Here is a 16,785-nt window from a genome sequence, read left to right as displayed (position 1 = left end):
CAGGTTGGCTCATAAGTCCCCGGTCTAACAAAGAAAACCCAAATTTTTTTTGTCAAAATTCGTTTCGTTTAGTTCCCTTCAAGAGCGATACAACGATTATAACGACCTTCCAATTTTTTGATACCATTTTGGTAGTACTCCTTCGGTTTTGCCTCAAAATAGGCCTCAGTTTCGGCGATCACCTCTTCATTGCAGCCAATTTTTTTCGCTGCGAGCATCCTTTTGAGGTCTGAGAACACGAAAAAGTCGCTGGGGGCCAGATGTGGAGAATGCGGTGGGTGGGGAAGCAGTTCGAAGCCCAATTCATGAATTTTTGCCATCGTTCTCAATGACTTGTGGCACGGTGCGTTGTCTTGGTGGAACAACACTTTTTTCTTCTTCATAAGGGGCCGTTTTGCCGCGATTTCGACCTTCAAACGCTCCAATAACGCCATATAATAGTCACTGCTGATGGTTTTTCCCTTCTAAAGATAATCGATAAAAATTATTCCATGCGCATCCCAAAAAAAAGGGCCATTACTTTGCCAGCGGACTTTTGAGTCTTTACACGCTTCGGAGACGGTTCACCGGTCGCTGTCCACTCAGCCGACTGTCGATTGGACTCAGAAATGTAGTGATGGAGCCATGTTTCATCCATTGTCACATATCGACGGAAAAACTCGGGGGTATTACGAGTTAACAGCTGCAAACACCGCTCAGAATCATCAACACGTTGTTGTTTTTGGTCAAATGTGAGATCGCGCGGCACCCATTTTGCACAGAGCTTCCGCATATCCAAATATTGATGATTGATATGACCAACACGTTCCTTTGATATCTTTAAGGCCTCTGCTATCTCGATCAACTTCATTTTACGGTCATTCAAAATCAATTTGTGGATTTTTTTATGTTTTCGTCGGTAACCACTTCTTTCGGGCGTCCACTGCGTTCACCGTCCTCCATGCTCATTTCACCACGCTTGAATTTTGCATACCAATCAATTATTGTTGATTTCCCTGCGGCAGAGTCCGGAAACTCATTATCAAGCCGAGTTTTTGCTTCCACCTTATTTTTTCACTTCAGAAAACAGTATTTGATCAAACCACGAAATTCCCTTTTTTCCATTTTTTTCACAATAACAAAAGTTGCTTCACAAAAGGCGCTCTATCTCACAAACTAATTGACTTACAGACGTGAAATTTCGACACGAATCATTTTAAGGTTGGTACACTGAAAAAAATATTGTCGTGAGGTCAAAGATTTCATGTCTTTAAAATACGAATACAAATTTTGCTTAGCATAGAAGACACATTTCTCTAATAGAAAGTTTTTTTTTTCTTGTCCAAAAGTCGACAAACTTTTCAATGAAGTCGTATTGTCCTTATAATTGAGTGATTTCACTTAAAAATGGGTATCATAACATGAAAGAAAAAAATGTTTGGGCTAAGGTTAATTTGACTTTAATAATTCAGAAAAATTCTTTAAATTTAATGAAATTGTCATTAAATTTGTTGCCGTTTTGCATCTTGACTACAAAGCAAAAAATGGTTCTAATATAGGACATATTTTTCAACACTTTATAAGACGTTTTTTACTTGAAACATAGCATAATTTTTATTGGAAGTCGAGTCCTAATATGGAAAATAAAGCTGTCGTCAACTCGTTTTTAAAGGACTTTGATAGCATATGAAGAAAAAAAGCTGAAAAAGTGAAAAATTAAAATTTGCTTCCTATAAGCAAGTACGCAAAACCCAAATTTAAAAGAGAATTGTGTCTTAAAAGTATCCTTACTTGTATTCTCCGCTTCTTTGGCTCGGAATCAATACCAAAATTTTTAAAGTAAAGACAAAATCTTTGGAAGCGGGCATGCTTTTTTTCCAGTGTACTATATAAAAATAATATGCATAATGCATAATACTAGCGACGCCATCTATGTGTCAGACCGGTGACTTATCAGCCAACCTGTTAGTATTGTTCGAAACATCTGCACATAGTGGTAGAAACCGAAAAATAAAGAAGTTTTATTTTTCGGGTTTTTCTTAAGTTTTTTGTTTTTTTTTTTTAACATCTGAAGAATTAATTCGAAATCAATGTAGGGGATGTTTAAACTACTGACTTCCGCCTTAAAAGAACATTTTCTTTGCATTTTTTGCTGTGTAAATTTAGCATCATGAACTTTTTTCTGTTCAACAGCCATTTTTGTTTTGGGTTCGTATTTAACCTTGCTGATATTGTTAGTGAAGTTTAATGTTGTATCACAATGGACAGTCCATGGGAACCTCATGTAAAAAGGTACTCATATACACACCCTAAGCTACCCCCATGAGCTATGCGAAATTGTGATCTTTGATACTTCTAAAAAATTATATCACATCAAAGAACGAGGGTATGCAAATTGCATAAGCCATATATAGTAGAGCCATTTTACTTGTCTCATTTAAACATTTTATGTGGGCTACTTTATAATTTTCCTTAAAAACAAAAACTTCTTCTGCACCATAATAACTTAATTTTTACATTTTTGAATGCCAAATATATTTTAAACGAGAAAGAAGTTCCATTTCATTGTAAAACAGCACGCGTCATGTAATTGATATCTACGCATCATCGATGCTATCCCTAACCTGTTGACTTCCTGCTGGATGGAAAATGTAAAAAAAAACAGACCTACAACTCTTGAACAATGTTGCTATGCCACACAGAGTCAGTTTCTTATCGATGACCAGAAATAAAAACCAGCGGTTCAAACCACAAGGCAATATGAGTCTATTTAGGAGGGAGCAAACAAACAAACAAACAACTTTATGAACTCCCTCCCTCAGAAACAAAAATGTCCTGCTGTGTTTTCTTACGATCCCTGTATCTTGCTTAGACACTTGGAAATATTTTTTTTCTGTGGCATTCCATTATCAGATAATTATAACTTTCATAACTTAATAAATACGACAATATTAAAGTTATTAAAACACAAACTCCACATACACACTGACATCAATTTCACAAAAGCTGGTCATATGTTATCGGGAGTAAGGTACCTTTGGTATACTAAGTGTCTTTCCGTTGGTGTCCGTTGAATGGTGGCCGATTTTCTTGGCCTCCTTTGGCATTTTTTTGAATTGTCTCGCCTTCATTTGGGCTTTTGGCTCATTGTCCTCATAAACTTATGAAACATATCAGATTACCGACAGTTAAGAGTTGGACAGCTTACATTCAGATAAGTGAAACCATACATTATATGGGTTAAGGACATTAATATTTTGCACCATTATATATAGGTGGTTGGGGTTTGGGGAGCATATTTGGGTTATGGGCTACTGTTGTTTATCACCATAGTTATGAGTGTTCACTGCTCTGTTGTGAAAATGCATTGGTTAATTTGACCATTTCCATTATGCCAACACCCGCTATACACCGGACAGTAGCAATTTCTGCCATGTTATAACTTTATTTTTGCTAGATTTTATTGTAACTCTAGCCTACGTCATAGAAAGTGGGTATACTAATTTTGTTATGTTGTTGGTAACTCATCAAAGTTCTAAAGTACGTAACGCATAGGCAATTCTTAATGGAATTGAAGTGCTCAACTTATCTACAATAAGTCACTCGTTTTTTATTTCAAATTAAATGTAACAAGTATATACGACCGTAACTTGACAAAATTTTCTATAGAAATAAAGTTTTGACAAAATTTTCTATAGAAATAAAATCTTGAAAAAATTTTGTATTGTAATAAAATTTTGAAAAGATTTTCTATAGTAATAAAATTTTGACAAAATTTTCTATAAAAATAAAATTTTGACAAAATTTTTTATAAAAATAAAATTTTGACAAAATTTTATATTGTAATAAAATTTTGACAAAATTTTGTATAGTAATAAAATTTTGACAAAATTTTTTATAGAAATTAAATCTTGAAAAAATTTTGAATTGTAATAAAATTTTGAAAAAATTTTGTATAGTAATAAATTTTTGACAACATTTTGTATAGTAATAAAATTTTGACAAAATTTTCTATAGACATAAAATTTTGGTAGATTTTTTCTGGGGATCGGTTTAAATGGGGGCTACATAGAATTATTGACCGATATGGACCAATTTTTGCATGGGTGTTAGAGGCCGTATACTAACACCACGTACCAAATTTCAACCGGATCGGGTGAATTTTGCTCTTCTAAGGGGCTACGGAGGTCAAATCGGGGATCGGTTTATATGGGGGCTACATATAATTATGGACCGATATGGACCAATTCCTGCATGGTTGGTAGAGACCATATATTAACACCACGTACCAAATTTCAACCGAATCGGATGAAGTTTTCTCATCCACGAGGCTCCGCAGGCCAAATCGGGAGATCGGTTTATATGGGGGCTATATATAATTGTTTACCGATGTGGACCAATTTTGCATAGTTGTTAGAGACCATACACCACGTACCAAATTTCAGCCGAATCCGATGAAATTTGCTTCTCTTAGATTCTCCGCAAGCCAAATCTAGTATCGGTTTATATGGGGCTATATATAATTGTGGACCGATGTGGACCAATTTTTGCATGATTGTTAGAGACCATATACTACCACCACGTACCAAATTTCAACCGAATCGGATGAAGTTTTCTCATCCACGAGGCTCCGCAGGCCAAATCGGGAGATCGGTTTATATGGGGGCTATATATAATTGTTTACCGATGTGGACCAATTTTGCATAGTTGTTAGAGACCATATACTTACACCACGTACCAAATTTCAGCCGAATCGGATGAAATTTGCTTCTCTTAGATTCTCCGCAAGCCAAATCTAGTATCGGTTTATATGGGGCTATATATAATTGTGGACCGATGTGGACCAATTTTTGCATGATTGTTAGAGACCATATACTACCACCACGTACCAAATTTCAACCGAATCGGATGAAGTTTTATCATCCACGAGGCTCCGCAGGCCAAATCGGGAGATCGCTTTATATGGGGGCTATATATACACCCTCAAAAAAATCGCTTCTCTAACATATATTCCAAACATATTTTGCAGGAAGCACATATATTATTGGATACTGCCGAAACATTAATATGTTTGTTTTATGTGAGCATATTATATGTTTGGAAGCATTTTGAGTCCAAAAATAGTATATGCTTGGAACAATTCCTCAAAGAAGATTGTGCTCATTCCCTCACATAATTTTCATTTCCACGAAATTTTTGAGTTCTTCGCATCTTTTTCTGTAATACAAATATGCTGTTTTTTTTCAAATGTCTATTTTCTTGGTTCAGAATGTCTATTCTCTTTATTCCGAATACTCATTCTAATATTCAAATTAAATAATATTTAGACTTAAGCATATTAAATTTTTGGCCTTATCATGCAACAGTTTTCCGAAACAACATACAAGCGGTTTCACAGAAATTGCTCTCATTTCATTCTCTCGCTGCGTTATGTTGATATCTTTCAACATAACAACCCTCCCGTTTTTCATCTCTACTTCTTTCTCTATATTAACTCTCTCTGTCGCTCTATGAATAAAGTATCACAACATATATATGTTTACTCGAAATTTGTAAATTTATATATGTTTACATTCACACATATTATTTTTATGAAACATTCATGCCCCAAACATAATATATTCTAACATATTAACATATGTGTCCCAAACATTTTGTGTTAGTTTAGGAACATTACATGTTTGCACTTAAATATATTGTGTTTAAAAATTGTGCCCGAAACACATTTTGTTTATATCGGAACATATGAAAAACATATTTTTCTAACAGTGTAATTGTTTACCGATGTGGACCAATTTTGCATAGTTGGTAGAGACCATATACTTACACCACGTACCAAATTTCAGCCGAATCGGATGAAATTTGCTTCTCTTAGTTTCTCCGCAAGCCAAATCTAGTATCGGTTTATATGGGGCTATATATAATTGTGGACCGATGTGGACCAATTTTTGCATGGTTGTTAGAGACCATATACTAACAGCCGGATGGGATGAAATTTTCTTCTCTTAGAGGCTCCGCAAGCCAAATCTAGTATCGGTTTATATGGGGCTATATATAATTATGGACCGATGTGGACCAATTTTTGCATAATTGTTAGAGACCATATACTAACACCATGTACCAAATTTCAACCGGATCGGATGCATTGTGCTGCTCCAAGAGGCTCCGCAAACCAAATCTGAGCGTCGGTTTATATGGGGGCTATATGTAAAAATGGTCTGATATGGCCCATTTGCAATACCATCCGACCAACATCAATAACAACTACTTGTGTCAAGTTTCAAGTCGATAGCTTGTTTCGTTCGGAAGTTAGCGTGATTTCAACAGACGAACATGCTTAGATTGACTCAGAATTTCACCACGACCCAGAATATATATACTTTATGGAGTCTTAGAGCAATATTTCGATATGTTACAAACGGAATGACAAAGTTAACAGATTGGTTGATAAGTCCCCGGTCTAACAAAGAAAAACACATTTTTATAACGACCTTCCTATTTTTTGATACCATTTTGGTAGTGCTCCTTCGGTTTTGCCTCAAAATAGCTCTCAGTTTCGGCGATCACCTCTTCATTGCAGCCAAATTTTTTCCCTGCGAGCATCCTTTTGAGGTCTGAGAACAAGAAAAAGTCGCTGGGGGCCAGATCTGGAGAATACGGTGGGTGGGGAAGCAATTCGAAACCCAATTCATGAATTTTTGCCATCGTTCTCAATGCCTTGTGGCACGGTGCGTTGTCTTGGTGGAACAACACTTTTTTCTTCTACATATGGGGCGATTTCGACCTTAAAACGCTCCAAAAACGCCATATAATAGTCACTGTTGATGGTTTTTCCCTTCTCAAGATAATCGATAAAAATTATTCCATACGCATCCCAAAAAACAGAGGCCATTACTTTGCCAGCGGACTTTTGAGTCTTTCCACGCTTCGGAGACGGTTCACCGGTCGCTGTCCACTCAGCCGACTGTTGATTGGACTCAGGAGTGTAGTGATGGAGCCATGTTTCATCCATTGTCACATATCGACGGAAAACACGGGTGTATTACGAGTTAACAGCTGGAAACACCGCTCAGAATCATCAACACGTTGTTGTTTTTGGCCAACATTTCTTAACACTGAAACTTAACATACAAACTTAAATCTTGGTAATAAAGTTCTCTTTAATGAGAATTTTCAAACAAAAATTGTATTGGAGTCCGAGAGTATCTCCATTTTTTCGTTACAAGAAAAATAAATTCTTGCGATTTGCGATTCCGAATGTTTTATCCCTCTTTTTTTTAAAAAATCTATCCTTCAGGGGATATCGTTGTCTTTTATAGAACAATTTCTTTGCATTGTTTTGGATGTCACAATTGAAAACACACGCGTTATTTTTAAACCCTCCGCAAACTATCGCAGCGAAAAAGCGTCACCAAAAAAGTAATGAAAATGGTCTTTTTGGATCCGGAAGTGGTGCAAAATTGACGGAGAAGCGATGAATTTAACATGGGCTTGTCATAGGACGGAAGTCCTCCATTTTGACAGCCGTTGCACTGAATTTGCATCACTTCTTTAGGTGTGATCCGAATTCAATTTTTTGGATGTAAATTAAAAAGTTCTGCGATATTTTGTCAAATAAATAATGTTTATACCCTGCGCCACACTGTGGAACAGGGTATTATAAGTTAGTGCATATGTTTGTAACACCCAGAAGGAGACGAGATAGACATATGGTATCTTTGGAAATAATGCTCAGGGTGGGTCCCTGAGTCGATATAACCATATGTCCGTCTGTCCGTCCGTCCGTCTGTCTGTGAACACATTTTTGTGATCAAAGTCTAGGTCGCAATTTAAGTCCAATCGCCTTCAAATTTGGCACATGTTCCTAATTTGGGTCAGAATAGAACCCTATTGATTTTGGAAGAAATCGGTTCAGATTTAGATATAGCTCCCATATATATCTTTCGCCCGATATGCACTAATATGGACCCAGCAGCTACAGTTTTATACCGATTTGCTTGAAATTTTGTACAAACATAACACTTAGTCGTATAGTCAAGTGTGCAAAATTTGATTGAAATCGGTTCAGATTTATATATAGCTCCCATATATATCTTTCGCCCGATATGGACTTATATGGCCCCAGAAGCCAGATTTTTGGCCGAATTTGTTTGAAATTTTACACTAGGAGTACAATTAGTATGCAAAATTTGATTGAAATCGGTTCAGATTTATATATAGCTCCCATATATATCTTTCGCCCGATATGCACTTATATGGACCCAGAAGCCAAAGTTTTATCCCGATTAGCTTGAAATTTTGCACAAGGAGTACTATGTGTGCAATGTGTGCCAAATTTGATTGAAATCGGTTCAGATTTAGATATAGCTTCCATATATATGTTTTTCTGATTTCGACAAAAATGGTCAAAATACCAACATTTTCCTTGTTAAATCACCACTGCTTAGTCGAAAAGTTGTAAAAATGCCTCTATTTTTCCTAAGCTTCTAATACATATATATCGAGCGATAAATCATAAATAAACTTTTGCGAAGTTTCCTTAAAATTGCTTCAGATTTAAATGTTTCCCATATTTTTTTTTTACTAGTATTGTGGTCCACCCTAGTGCATTAGCCAACTTAAATTTTGAGTCTATACATTTTGTAAAAGTCTATCAAATTCTGTCCAAATCGAGTGATATTTAAATGTATTTATTTGGGACAAACCTTTATATATAGCACCAAACACATTTGACGGATGTGATATGGTATCGAAAATTTAGATCTATAAAGTGGTGCAGGGTATAATATAGTCGGCCCCGCCCGACTTTAGTCTTTCCTTACTTGTTTATAATAACGCTTGTCGGAAACGTTTGACCTCAAATATTTTCAAAAATGCACAATTTTTTAAGATTGAATTTAGCATTTTTGTCGACAAAATTTAAATGATTTGTACCATTTTAATAATTCTTACTCTGTTTCTAACCTATTTGAAAAAATTAAAATTATCCATTAAAAGTATGAAAAAACCAAGTTATACAAAAAATGAATTAAAATAACTTCCTGGGTAGTTAAAATAAAGAACATCATTGGGAGTGCATTTTCTGGAAGTGCTTTTAAAGTTGTACACAGATAAAAATAAGTTTGAGAACCAATAACTTTTGTTGGAAAGCCAATAACAAAATTTGTTAATTTTCCTGCAACAAACTAATTTGTACTTTTAATAACCATTATTACAAAAAAGTTGTTAGCAATCGTTACCATCAGAAGGCAACAAATAATTTGTGTTCTCAATAACATAATTTGTAAGTAATTTGTTGAGCTTCCAACAGTACAAAATATTTGTTGCTGAACGCTACGTTTAATCCTCAACAAATATTTTTGAATTTGAACGAAAAAATTTGTATGTGGTTTGTATATCAATGACCTGTAACAAATTTATTGGTGTATTGACAAAAAATTAAATTGAAATTGACAGAATTATTGCACCAAAATTGCAAAATTGCCGGAACAATTTTGGAGATATTTTGTTAAGTACACACAGAGAAGGAATATGACCAAAATGCTATTTTTGGACGGGGAACATGAAACATTTTTGTGTCGAAAATCCTAAACTCAGTTTTGTAAATGTGTGACTTTAAATTTGAGTAGTCCAGGGTCTAGCAAGCATTTTGACAACTTTTTGCCAAGTGATATATATTCTAGTTAATTATAATTGTAATAACTCTAATTCCGATATTAATATGGTTTTATTAATTATCTCATAAAACACATTTAAGAAACTACCAAATTGAAAAATAAAAATTTTTCACAGACATTTTTAAATGATATTCTGTATTCTCTGATTAATGAGCTCTTTGCTTGCTATCATACACGTGCATGTGCTCTTACTCATTTTGTTCTAACGGTATTCTTCGCATACTTGTTTTAGCTTTCGTACATGTTCTCAGCAATGTGCGCGTAACCAGTCTTGTTTTTGTTTTTGTCTCATATCGATAGCAATCAACTATTTTCGCAACAAAACAATTTGTTGAAAATTCAGAATATTTCTATTACTTCCTCTGTCAAGCATCTACAAACACATTTCAACAACAAATGCCCCATATTCAATAGACAAATTTGTTGAGCATCAGCAGATTTTACATACAAATAAAGTTGTTAATATTTATTTGCAGTTATTTTTTTTGTGTGTACCTTTGGAAGAACTTCCAAATTTTTTTGCTCGTAACGATAATTGTCTATACAATATTTTTGGGCTCATAATGCTTCCAAACATATTATATGGTCACATAAAATAAACATAATAATGTTTCGCCAACATCCAATAATAATGTTTCGGCAATATCCAAAAACATATAGTTTTTGGGAAGACAAGATTATTGAATTTGGATGGAAAAATACAAAATGTTTGGAACTTCGACTGCTCAAACATTATATTGTTTAGACCAATATGCTTTCAAACTATTATATGTTAGGAGAAATCAAAAATAAAAATGTTTGGGCAATACCCAAACATTTACTTGTTTGAAGCAAAATGTGTTTGGGGAGCATATGTTACAAAGCGATTATTTTTGATTTGGGTGTAGGTCATCATTCTTAAAGAATAAGGAACCCAGTCCTTTCTTACTACAAGTAAATCGCAAAATTTTTGTTTCCTTAGAACTAGCATAGTGATTTACATCGATTTTGCATTTAAACTCCATATGAAAGAGAACTTAAAAGTTGTACATTAAAAGGTTTTGCGGTTGGAAAACAAGCAAATCAATTTTTTTTTGGGATTATCGCAGCATGGGACCATTGTCTTTAGAAGATTTTTAAGCAAATTCTGTTATAGGATATCCAATATTCGGCCCGCTTCCTTTTTCAATCATTGCTTTACTCATTTGTCATATATCATTTGTATTCATTTCGTAATGGTTAGATTGGATAATAAAGTAAATGTTAATCCACCCCTCCATATGTTATTTACAATAATTGCTTTTGTCTTGCAATTAAAATCCGTTTATATGATTTTTCAATATATATGTTTTTTGGAGTTATTAAAAACTCTTTAAAATAAACAAAGAAATGCATAAATTTTGCTAAAAGGTGTGTTGGAAATTTATGATATTTGGTTGTGTTTTTTTTTTGTTTTGTTTGAGAAAATGTTTCACAGAAAAATCACAAATCGAACTGAAACGAAAGACTTATGTTACAAACTTGTTTTGTTATTTTTTCGTTTTTTTTTGATAGACAAGAGTATTATTTTTGGTTTTCCACTGATACCTACTGTCAAAGTGGCAAATTACAGCAATCGATCAGTAGCAAATATAAAGTCGACATGTATTATGAAAGGGGTAATAAATTGGAACATTTTCCAAGCTAGTCAGTCAATGAAAATCAATTACAAAACTTTTTTCGGGAATCAAAATGGCAAAATGTAAATGTAAAATATCATTATTACAATGTTATGTAATATTTGGTTAGAAATAATTAAAAATGTAGTTCAAATACAAATACACAAATATTATTTATAATATTTTTGTACTTAGATTTATTGTTGTTGTGTTATTATATATTATTATATTCTACATACGTGGATACAAGTCATATTTAAAATATGCTTCAATATACCGAAAAAAATATTTTGTTTTTACATGAATGATTTTGGTATTCCGAGCCAAAGAAGCAGAGAATTGATTCAAAGATACATTTAAGTCAAACTTCTCTTTTAAATTTGAGTTTTGCCAGTGGTTTAAAAACGTGTTTACGACAACATAAATTTCCAAATTCAGACTCGTCTTCAAGATGAAATTATGCCATATTTCAAGTAAATATCGTCTTTAAATTAAAGTATTGAAAAACATCTCATAATACAAGAAGTCAACAAATTATTTTTAATTTTAGCCTGATAAAGGGTGATACGGTCAAAATTTGGTCAAGGGAAAACGCGTGTAAATCGGTGAAATAGTTTATTTAAAAAATCAAATTAAATTTCTTTTTCAAGTTCATTTAGTATAAAATTCAGGAAAATATTCAGTTAGGCTTTCGCTTTTCCAAATCCGAATTGCCGGGCCTCACGCTTGACACCTGCCATCAAATTTCGTACAGCCACCTTGTCCACCTTCTTCGCCGCAGAAAGCCAGTTTGCCTTGAACTGCTGCTCGTCCTAAGCAGTTTTTTTGGACTTCTTTAGGTTCCGCTTGACAATAGCCCAGTATTTCTCAATTGGGCGGAGCTCTGGCATGTTGGGAGGGTTCTTGTCCTTGGGAACCACCTGCACGTTGTTGGCGGCGTACCACTCCATGGCCTTTTTACCGTAATGCCATGATGCCAAATCCGGCCAAAACAGTACGGAACAACCGTGTTTTTTCAGGAAAGGCAGCAGACGTTTATTCAAACACTCTTTCATGTAAATTTCTTGGTTAACAGCCCCGGAAGCTATGAAAATACTGCTTTTCAAGCCACAGTTACAGATGACAGCGAACTTTGACAGTTTTATGTGCTTGAAAATATCTGCTACCTTTCCCCTTCCTTTTGCCGTATAAAACTCCTGTCCCGGAAGCTGCTTGTAGTCGGCTTTGACGTAGGTTTCGTCGTGTACAGCCTCCGGGATCGCGCTTTGGCCGACGTATTTTGTTTATCATCGCGATTTGGAGTCACTACTTTCTTGTAAGTCGATAGTCCGGCTCGATACACGGTTGTAGAAGCTTATTTGCGGCATCTCGGAGAGAGAGGTTAGGGTTTCGCTTGAAACTACCGGCAACTCTCTTTGTCGTCTCAGCGGCTTCCGGTTTTCGATTTCCCCCCGATCCAGACTTCCTGGCTGTCGACAAACGTTCCCCAACCACTTTAATTACATTTGTAGCGGTTGATTTGGCAACTTTTAGCGATTTTGCCAGCTTTGCGTGCGAGTAGCTCGGATTTTCGCGATGCGCGAGCAAAATTTTGATACGCTGCTCTTCTTGCTTGGACGGAATTTTGACAACTGAAGAGTGAATTGCAAAATCAAAATAGGAGCAACATTGTACACACACACACATTCAAAATGAGGGGTGTTCAGGTTTTTTAAATGCAAAATTGAAAGAAATACGTCAAGTTTATATTGACCAAATTTTGACCGTATCACCCTTTACTGAAACAGGCAATTAACGTTCAAATGCATTATACCTTAATTTACAATTAATTATTATTCGAGCTATATGGACAAATATAAAAAAGATTTCATTAATTGTGAAAAATTATTCAGAATTATTAAAGCCAAGTTGACCCTAGTCGAACAAAATTTTCTTTCATACAAAAATGTTCAGTTTCTAGTTGAATCACTCAACTATAGGAACTGAAAAAAAACGTATGTCAGGTTCCAAAGATTTTGTCTTTAGACGAATGATTTTGGTACATGCAGAGATGGAACATGATCATCCCAAACATGTTTCAGGAGCAGCATGTTACTTTTTCACGGGGACAAATAACATGTTTCTTCTCTGAGTTTATTGATTCAAAGCCAAAGCAGCGGACAATTTAGGTAAGGATAAATGCATCCTTTACATTATCTCTTAAATATGAGTGTTGCGAACTTGATTCTAGGAAACAAATTTTCCCTCATGTGTCATCAAAGTCCGTTTTAAATGTGTTAACGACAATTTAAATTTCGAAATTCAGACTTGACTTCAAATAGAAATTATGCCATATTTCAAGTAAATACGTCTTTAAATTAAAGTATTGAAAAACGTTTAATATATTTAAACGCTTGTTTGGCTTGTTTTCAACACAGAAAAAACTGAAACAAAATAAAAATCAATTATTGGCATAATTGAATGAAAAAATTATATCAAATACGATTTTTATTAAGTCAAACATGAAAATAATTGGTTGAATGAAAAACTGGCAAAAACATCAAAATTCACTGGTAATTGAATTCACAACACATCAATTACTATGTTCAATTGGACCAAGTATAAAAGTTATTGATTCAAGTATAATGCGTAATTGCCTGATAAAACTGTTTATAACGTTGCTACGTAACGAAAAATAAATTAATACAAACAATAAAATGTCATTTATTGTTATTATTAAGAATCTTCTTAAGAAAATGGTCGAATTTACCCGCAAATAAACCGTGGTATCGGTACCGCGATTCGAAATGTTAACATTAACAACATTTCTAGCGCATCATATTTTATTTTTACCGCAGGTAAGTACCTTTATCTAAATACCAGTTCTTTGGTCAAGCTCATTTTTTGTGGAAACTACACTGAAAGAATTCTCTTCGTAAAAATGAACAATTTCATTGTGAGTCTAACGTGCCACGTGTTGGTAGAATTCTTTCTCTCTCTCAAGCACATTCACGAAATACTCATGTACGTTCACGCAAACAGAACTTTTAAAGACGATTGACGGTTCACAACAATTTTTAGACTCACGAGAATTCTCGTGACTTCGACTATTAGTCGGGATCACGACGAAAGTATCACAGCTCAAACTTTTTACTATGGAAAGTTAATTTAATATATTTAGTACATATTTCTACGTTCGTAAAATTTTTAAAATTCGCTGAAAACTTTAATAAAATATGTAAATGATTTCTTTCGTTGTATAAACTTACACACATCCTGAATTGGGTCGTTTAAAAACTTGCGAATAAGCTTTGGAATATATATACAATTACATTCTTTCTATTTTGTTTTTGCAATTAGTTCGTGTACACGTCAAATTGCCCTATTAATGGATATAAGCCGACTGTCAAAAATATGTGGCCTAGAGGAAAATGTGTTTACTTCGAAAACGGGGATTTCGAGGATTTCTTTCCAGCAACAGAAGGTAAAATCATGTAAAACTTTGAAATATAATATACAGAAGAGCAGGATGCCTAAACAAATCGCATATAAATGAGGAAGATTTGAGAAATTCCAGCAGGTGGTACAGATAAATCAAAAACTTTGTGAGTTACCCTGTTAAATACGTCGTTTATAATGAATGTTCTGTATTTTTCTACCAAACATGTACTTCGCTGTATTTTCAATTATACATATTTTCAGAATTTCTTTTTTATAATAAAATGCATAATTTTTTTTCAGAGTGTATTTGTATAATTTTCTTAAATTAATATAGATTATATAATACAAAGATTGTATTGATTAACATCGTAATAAACACAATTACGATAGTAATTGTATAGGTTACAAAATTCTATAAACATTGTACTCAGTTCAATTACGACTGTAATTGAAAACACTATATACTTCAAATACTAATGTATTTGGATTGAGTACTATGTCATTTGAATATTTTGACAAATTCCAATTACATTTATACTCAACGCAAATATTACTTCATTTGAAAATAGTTTTATGACAACCTTACAATTTGGGTAATTGGATTTACAATTTTCGTCATAAGCTGAAAATCAAATACAAAAATAATTGAATTCACAATTTTTGTATTAGATTCAATTATTCCCTTTTTTCTGTGAAGAAACAAAAAGTCAACCAATCTAAAGACGATTTCATTATTTATTTTTATACCCTCCATCATAGGATGGGGGTATATTAACTTTGTCATTCCGTTTGTAACACATCGAAATATTGCTCTAAGACCCCATAAAGTATATATATTCTGGGTCGTGGTGAAATTCTGAGTCGATCTGAGCATGTCCGTCCGTCCGTCCGTCCGTCCGTCCGTCTGTTGAAATCACGCTAACTTCCGAACGAAACAAGCTATCGACTTGAAACTTGGCACAAGTAGTTGTTATTGGTGTAGGTCGGATGGTATTGAAAATGGGCCATATCGGTCTACTTTTACGTATAGCCCCCATATAAAGGGACCCTCAGATTTGGCTTGTGGAGCCTCTAAAAGAAGCATATTTCATCCGATTCGGCTGAAATTTGGTATGTGGTGTTGGTATATGGTCTCTAACAACCATGCAAAAATTGGTTCACATCGGTTCATAGTTATATATAGCCCCCATATAAACCGATCCCCAGATTTGGCTTGCGGAGCCTAAAAGAGAAGCAAATTTCATCCGATCCGGCTGAAATTTGGTACGTGGCGTTGGTATATGGTCTCTAACAATCGTGCAAAAATTGGTCCACATCGGTCCATAATTATATATAGCGCCCATATAAACCGATCCCCAGATTTGGGTTGCGGAGCCTCAAAGAGAAGCAAATTTTATCCGATCCGCCTGAAATTTGGTACATGATATTGGTATATGGTCTCTAACAACCGTGCAAAAATTGGTCCACATCGGTTCATAATTATATATAGCCCCCATATAAACCGATCCCCAGATTTGGCTTGCGGAGCCTCAAAGAGAAGCAAATTTTATCCGATCCGCCTGAAATTTGGTACATGATATTGGTATATGGTCTCTAGCAACCGTGCAAAAATTGGTCCACATCGGTTCATAATTATATATAGCCCCCATATAAACCGATCCCCAGATTTGGCTTGCGAAGTCTCCAAGAGAAGCAAATTTCATCCAATCCGGTTGTAATTTGGAACATGGTCCATATCGGTCCATAATTATATATAGCCCCCATATAAAACGTTCTCCAGATTTGACCTCCGGAGCCTCTTGGAGGAGCAAAATTCATCCGATCCGGTTCAAAGTAGGAACGTGGTGTTAGTATATGGTCGCTAACAACCATACCAAAATTGGTCCAATCACACAAAAATTGGTCCATATCGGTTCATAATCATGGTTGCCACTAGAGCCAAGAATAATCTACCAAAATTTTATTTCTATAGAAAATGTTGTCAAAATTTTATTTCTAGAGAAAATTTTGTTAAAATTTTATTCGGTTCATAATAAAATTTTCATCATTGTCAAAATTTTATTTCTATAGAA

This window comes from Haematobia irritans, chromosome 1 (assembly GCF_050003625.1).
Source record: "Haematobia irritans isolate KBUSLIRL chromosome 1, ASM5000362v1, whole genome shotgun sequence".
NCBI lineage: Eukaryota > Metazoa > Arthropoda > Insecta > Diptera > Muscidae > Haematobia > Haematobia irritans.
This window is presented reverse-complemented; position numbering follows the sequence as displayed.